Source organism: Phascolarctos cinereus, unplaced genomic scaffold (assembly GCF_003287225.1).
Source record: "Phascolarctos cinereus isolate Bilbo 61053 unplaced genomic scaffold, phaCin_HiC Scaffold_2;HRSCAF=192, whole genome shotgun sequence".
In the NCBI taxonomy this organism is placed as follows: domain Eukaryota; kingdom Metazoa; phylum Chordata; class Mammalia; order Diprotodontia; family Phascolarctidae; genus Phascolarctos; species Phascolarctos cinereus.
Window position 1 is genome coordinate 77,241,976 of NW_027555625.1, and position 7,440 is coordinate 77,249,415.

A 7,440-nucleotide genomic window follows, 5' to 3' on the forward strand; every position below is an offset into this window, starting at 1 on the left:
TAGAAGAGGGAATTGTATAAGCTACAGGACTGTGAATGCACATTTAGAACTATCTAAATGAAAGGACATAAAAAGCAGTTATCAAGATCAACTTGGGAATGGGGGTCTTAATAGAATGTCCCAGAAACCAGTCCTTCCCCATGTTCAGTTCAACATTTTTATTAGTTATTTGAATGAAACTATAGAAAGTATTCTTATCAAATCTATGGATTTCCTTGAAGCTGGGAGAGATATGTAACAGATTAGATGACAAAGATAATGAAAGAAAAAAAAACTATCTCAGCAGGATGAAACAATGGGTTATATTTCAAAGAATAAAATGTTAGAGACAGACTGAATATGCTATCTGAAGACCAGTTTAATAAATAGCAGTGGGGCTTGTCACTAGTAGGTTGGGGACCAAATCTATAGATTTCCTTAAAGCTGGGAGAGACAAGTAACAGGTTAGATGACAAAGACAATAGTACGGATAGAGAACCCTCCTCAGAGCCAGGAAGACCTCTCACTTCAGATACAGCATTCTTGACACTGATACCATCCCACATTCTTATTACACTTCCTTATCTGTGTGCACATTGCAACACTCCAGTATGATGAAAGCCTTTTGAGGGCAGGTATCGTTTTTCATTTGCCTTTGTATCCCCTAGTGTCTAGCACTTGATGTCTAGTATATAGTACAAAGTAGGTGTTTAATAAATATTTGTTAAATTATGTTGCAAGCTCAAAATAAGTGTAACAAGGCTGTCTCCAGCTGACACATGACATAGGCTGTTTCAATGTGACTTTGATTTCCTTCCCAATAGATAGCAGTTCCACAACCAGCACACACAGCAAATAGGAAAGAAACCTGTTTATCCAAATCAATAGCAAAATAGAAATCCAAGAAAATATATATATATATATATATATATATATATATATATATATATATATATATATATATATATACATATATATATGAGAATATATACCAAACAATACAGGTTGAAGAAGCTCTCCCATTGGGAGATCTCAATTCAACCAAGAGAGAAAGAACTAGATTCCACCCAAATAGGAATATTTCTTAAAATGTCTAGTGTAGCAAGCTGGAGATAGACAAATGTTAGAGGCTGCCAGCTCTTCTCATGTCAGCTTCTTCTCAGAATATTTTTCTCCCTTCAGCAACTTGAAGTGAGATTGGCACTGTCTATCTTTTCCCTCAAAACTGCAACCCAGAAGAGCCTGAAGCCACTGAATCTCCTTTCTTTCCTGATCTCACCAACTCCACCAATGAACATAACACATTGATTTTCACCAATGAGGAGAAAATCACATGCCTATGCACTTTGGGACTCAGGTTACATCAGTAAGGCATGGTATTGTGAGAAGAGTAACAGATTTAGAATCAAGGGCCTCAGAAGGTATGAGTTTAAATTCTAAAGCTGTTACTTGCTACCTGTGTGAAAGATGAGGGGGAAACAAAGAAGGGAAGGCAAATCATTTAACCTCCCTGGCCAATTGCAAATGCAATGAGTGGAAATTACAAGGAGATAGATTTTTATTTAAAGTAAGGAAAAACTTCCTGATAATCAGAGCTGCTCAATAAACAAAATGGATTCTCTTGTTAGATAGTGAATTCCCCAACAATGGAATTCTTCAGGCAGAAGCTGGACAGCTACTTGTAGAATTGACACAGAGGGAATACCTGTTAATATACAGGTTAAGCTAGATAACTTCTGAACCCCTCTCCAACTCCAAGATTCTGAGATACACGTTTTACAGACAATAAAAGTAAATGCTACTTTGGACAGATCATTATGCATTCATACTATCAGATACCAGGACATTATCTGTCCAAGGGTGTGGAAACCATGGCCTTGAGACCAAACGTGGCCTTCTAGGTCCTCAAGTTCGGCCCTTTGACTGAATCCAAACTTCACAGAACAAATCCCCTTAATAAAACAATTTGTTCTGTAAAACCTTGACTCAGTCAAAAGGCCATACCCAAGGACCTAGAAGGCCACATATGGCCTTGAGGTCACAGGGTCCCCACCCCTGGTCATCCATTCATTGCCTTATGTACTCCTCACATCTACCCTCTGAGATATGTAGGATAGGTATTTTGATTTCCATTTCATAGTCCAAAAGAGAAGTGACTTGGCCAAGATTATACAGCTAAAGTCAGAACTTGAATTCAGCCCTTCTGATTCCCAGTACAGGGTTCTTTCTAGTATATCACACAGCCTCCAATTAAGTGCAGAGCATTGGCTTCCCTCCTTGGCTTGTCATTGTGACTAATCGATGAGATAAAACATTTTCCAGAGTAATGGTTCCCAGTAATTGAAGCTAACTGATCTTACTATTCCAGGAAACTTAGAGTGAAGGATCTAGACATAATTAATCTAGATCTCATTTCTAGGAGTGCAGAGAAACAAATAAAACACGAAGCAAGTGGGAAATGGTGAAAAGAATACTGAATTTGGAATTAGGAGCCCCAGTTTGCTATTACCTCCCTATGGGACCATGGACAGTTTACCTCCCTTAGAAAGGGGAGCCTCATTCTTTGTAAAATGGAGATAATAATCATTGTTCTGTCTTCTTCACAAAACTGTGGTGAACCTCAAATGAAATACATGTGACATACACTGTAATTACAAAGCTTCATAGCAGTGAGAGTGATTGTCATTATAGGAACTGTATAAGATATACAGCGAAGTTCTCACTGCTTCCTCTTCCCCCATCCCACACCCCCTTTCATTTTGTCCATTTTCTGGCCTGTCTGGTTCCCAGGAATTTAGAGAACTGTTTGTTCACTCTCCAAACATAAATCTGTTTTATTGTTAGACACTGAAAATAAAATGGGTGATAAATGTCAGGTACACACATGCCCCAAATCCCCACAACTTCATTTGTACTGACTAGAAATAAATTCACAGTATTTTTCATAAAGATAATTTCCCTAGATGACTTCATGTCCTGAAAAGTAGAGCCAGAGAATCTCAGAGCTGGAAGGGACTAAAAAGGGAATCTAGTCCAACCCCTATCTTTCTTCTTAAATACATCCAGTAACAGGAAGTGCATTACCTTCTGAGTCAGTATACTTAGACAGGTTTGAAATAATGATTTTAATTCTGAGCTGCTTCACAGCCTTGCTATGGCCTTGTCCATAGACATCCCAGAATTCTGACGGCCAGTATTCTGGGTTCCTGGCCCCATTAGTGACAACATAAGAAGCAGAGCTAACAGGGGCCTCAGAGACTATCATAGAATTTGAGAGCTGAAACTGACCTGAGTAATCATTTAATTTAATCCCATCGAGAAACGAATCTTCACTATTATATACTCAACAAGTGGCATTCCAGTCTCTGCTTGAAGATATCTAGTAATGGGGAACTCACTATCTCTCCAATTGGTTACCTCCCAATTGCTAACATTTTTCCAAAAGCCTAAATTTCCCTCTTTGCTCTTAAAGCTTAAATTTCCTCATTGCTGCCCTCTTCTTCTTTTTATACTTGAGAATTAAATGATAGAATAAATTCTAAATTAGTTCTTTTGCTCTATGATATAGCCCATTGGGATTCAAATGGAGCTACTTGACCATGCCTTAAACCCAAATCACTCTGGCTCTAACTAACTGGCCAAGAATAGGTTCCAGCCCAAACCTTACTTGGTCATTGTTTGGGTTTTGATGGCTCAGAATGAGCATAAATAGCAATTGTTTCTGTTTTGGCCAGAGGCATGTAATATTCCTGCTATACTCTAAGTACTTTGGGAGCAGAGACTATCCTAGAACAATGCCAGGCATGTAAGAGGTGCTTAATACATTCTTGTTGTTTGACAGGTTCCAGTTCCAGCTCTGCCACTGGTCCCCTGTGCAAACTTGGGAAAGTTTCTTCTCTCTGCACTCATGCTTCTTCATTTGTAAAACTGAGGTATGGTGGGGAAGCAGGTTAGACTGGTTCTCAGAATCTCTAGTTAGAGGCATCCAGTCCAAACTATCTCAGCAGGAAGCCCTTCTATAACACACTGAAGAGCACACTGGTCACCCAGCCTTGGCTGAAAGATCCCCATTGAGAGGAAACTCACTTCCTTCTGAGGCAGCCCATTCCACTTTTGGATAGCTTTAATTGTTTGGAAGGTTTTTCCTAAATCTTCCTAAAATTTCCTAAATCTATCTTTAGGCAATCAACCAATCTATCCACAAGAAAAAAAAAATCAAACACCTACCACTCCAGGGAGCTTACATTGTATAAGAGGTGATATGCCTAGTTTCAATTCCATAAAAGATGCCACCTCCCAGGATAAACTTCTCACTTCTAATCTTATTTTTATTGTTGCTGTTCAGTCATTTTCAGATGTTGTCTGACTCTCTATGACCCTATTTGGAGTTTTCTTGGCAAAGATACTGGAGTGGTTTGCCATTTCCTTCTCCAACTCATTTTACAGATGAGGAAACTGAGACAGAATGAAGTGACTTGACCAGGGTCACAAAACTATTAAGTGTCTGAGGTCAAATTTGAACTCCAGGCCCAGCACCCTATCCACTGCACTACCTAGCGGATCACTATATCTTGTGCTTTTTATAGGAGAAGGAGAAACAGTTGCTGCAGCTACATTGGTGGCTGCAAAGACTACATAGTGTGCGAGATATTAATTTCTCTCCATTGAAACTGCAACTTTTTTATGGATGCAGTGTGTTGTTTTATTTGGTTTTTTTGTGTGTTTAAAAAAATAGGATCAGAATTAATAAAAATAAAGGATTGAGGTGGAATCTAGAGTTATTCTTGGTTTTTTACATTTGCAGGGGTCCTGTGCCCCGAACCCATGAATGTTGAGGGACAACTGTAATTAAAAGAGGTAAAGCATTGGAATTAAGTGGAAGACTTCCTGTAGAAGGTGGGATTTTAATTGTGACTTAAAGGAAGTGAGGGAAGTCAGTAGTTTCCAGGCTTGGAAACCAGAGAAGATGCCAATGTCCCTGGATCAAAGAGTACATGGCGAGGGATGGAGTAAGGTGTAAGAAGACTGAAAAGGTAGGAGCGGGCTAGGTTATAAAGGGCTTTCAATGACAAACAGAGCATTTTGTATTTGCTTCTGGAGGCAATAGGAAGCCACTTGAGTTTATTGAGTAGGGAGCTGACATGATCAGACCTGCATTTTAGGAAAATCACTTTAGTGGCTGAATGGAGAATGGATTGGAGTGGGGAGACACTTGAAGCAGGCAGCCTCACCAGCACACCTGCACTAGAGTGATGGCAATGTCTGAAGAGAGAAGGGAGCATATTTGAGAGATGTCAAAGGCAAAATTGGCAGGCTTTGGCAACAGCTTAGATATGAGGGTGAAAGATAGTGAGGAATACAGGATGACTCCTAGACTGTAATCTTGAAGGACTGGGAAGATAATGTTACCCTCTACAGTAACAGGGAAGGTGTGTATGTGTGGGGAAGGTTTAGGGGGACGATATTGAGTTCTGTTTTGGACATACTGAGTTTAAGATATTTACTGGATGCCTAATTAGAGATGTCTGAAAGGAAATTTGAAATGTGAGATTGGAGATCAGGAGATAGATTGGGGCAGGAGAGGTAGATTTGAGAATCATCAGCATAAAGATGGTAACTAAATCTATGAAAGCTAATGAGTTTGCCAAGTAAAGTAGTATAGAGGGAGGAGAAAAGAAGACCCAGGAGAGAACCTGAGGCAGAACCTATAGTGAGAAGGTGTGATCTGGAGGAGGATCCAGCAAAGGAGAGAGAGAAGGCATACTCATATAGGTAGGAAGAAAACCAGGAGAGAGTGATATCCTGAAAACCTAGAGAAAAGGGAATATCAAGAAGAAGAGAGTGATCAACAGTGTCAAAGGCAGCAGGAAGGTCAAGGACAATGAGGATTGAGAAAAGGCCATTGTATTTGGCAACTAGGAGAGCATTAGTAACTTCAGAGAATGTGGAATAAGATCAGAAGTCAGATTATAAGGAGTTATGAAGAGAGTGAGAGGAGAGAAAGTGGAGGCACCTATTGTAGATGGCCTTTTCAAAGAGTTTATATACAAAAGGCAGAAGAAAAATAGGGTGATAGCAGGGATAGAAGGAACAAGTGAGAGTTTGTTGTTGTTGTCATTGTTGTTTTACGATAGGGAAATATGGGTACGTTTGTAGGGAATAGGAAAGGAGCCAGTGGAGAAGGGGAATTAAAAAATAAGTGAAAGAGTGATGGAATGGGATTTGAACAGATATAGGATTAGCCTTAGTAAGGAGTAAAGCCACTTCATTATATGGAGGAGAAAGTAGAAAAAGGCATCTGAGTGAAGGGAGATGAAAAAGCGGAGAAGAGGGAGTTCACAACAAATAGGCCTGATTTTTTTTCTGTAAAATATGAGGCAAGGGTCTCCAGCTGAGAGAGTGGGAGGAAGGGGAGCCATAGGAAGTTTGAAGAAGGATGAAAAAGTTTGGAAGAGCTGCTGTGGGGAGTAGGATAGTGAATTGATAAGGGAGGTATAGTAGGATTGCCTATCAGAAGTGAAGGCCCAGTTAAAGTTGTGCAATTTGAATTTGGACCCAGTCAGAACAGTTGCATGATTTTTTCCATCTTCATTCAGCATTTGAATAGGTACAAAGGTGATGAATGGTGGAAGTGATCCAAGGCTGAGGCTTAGCTAGGCATAATCAGCGATATGATAAGGGGGCTAGGGATTTAAGAGAGGAAGGAACAGGGTTGAATTGGTTCACCAGTGAGTCATGATGGGAAGGAAAGAGTGGTTAGCGTAGGGGAGATAATTGAGGGATCAAGGGATTGGAGGTTAAAATTAGGATGAAGACTCAGGTTTTGTAAGGTAAGGCGGATGGAGAAGTGAAAAGCCAAAAGATTATGGTTGGATAAGAGGATTCGCGAATTCTTGTAAGTGGAGGTGGTACATTTGTGGGTGATAGCAAGATACAGGGTATGAACATCTTGGTGTTGTGCTGAGGTGGGGTGAAGGAGTAGCTCATTGAAGGAGAGTAGGTTGAGGAACTAAAAATAGAGTATTTGAAGGAGAGTCAATATTTATGTTGAAGTCCCCTCACACGGGGGGATAGGTAGACACATGTATATTTATGTCTACCTGTCCATCTATCTATTTATACACACACACTCAAACACAGAGAACAAATACAAAGTGGTGAGGGAAAGTTCATTGAGGATAAGGATTGTTTCATTGATTGCATTTACATCCTCAGCACATTGCCTGGCATGTGCTTAAAAAATACTTGTTGATCGATTGAGAGTCCTAGCCTTCGGGGGAGATCCGGAAAGGATTCATCATGTACGGTGATGCTTGACCTGAGTCTTGAAAAAAAGTGAGGGATTTGATGAGGCCAAAGTGTAAAGGGGGTGCATTCCAGGCATGGCACATAGCCAAGGCACAGGCAGGAGATGGGAACATGTAAGCTAGTAGAGAAAAGGTCAGTTTGACTTAAACCAAG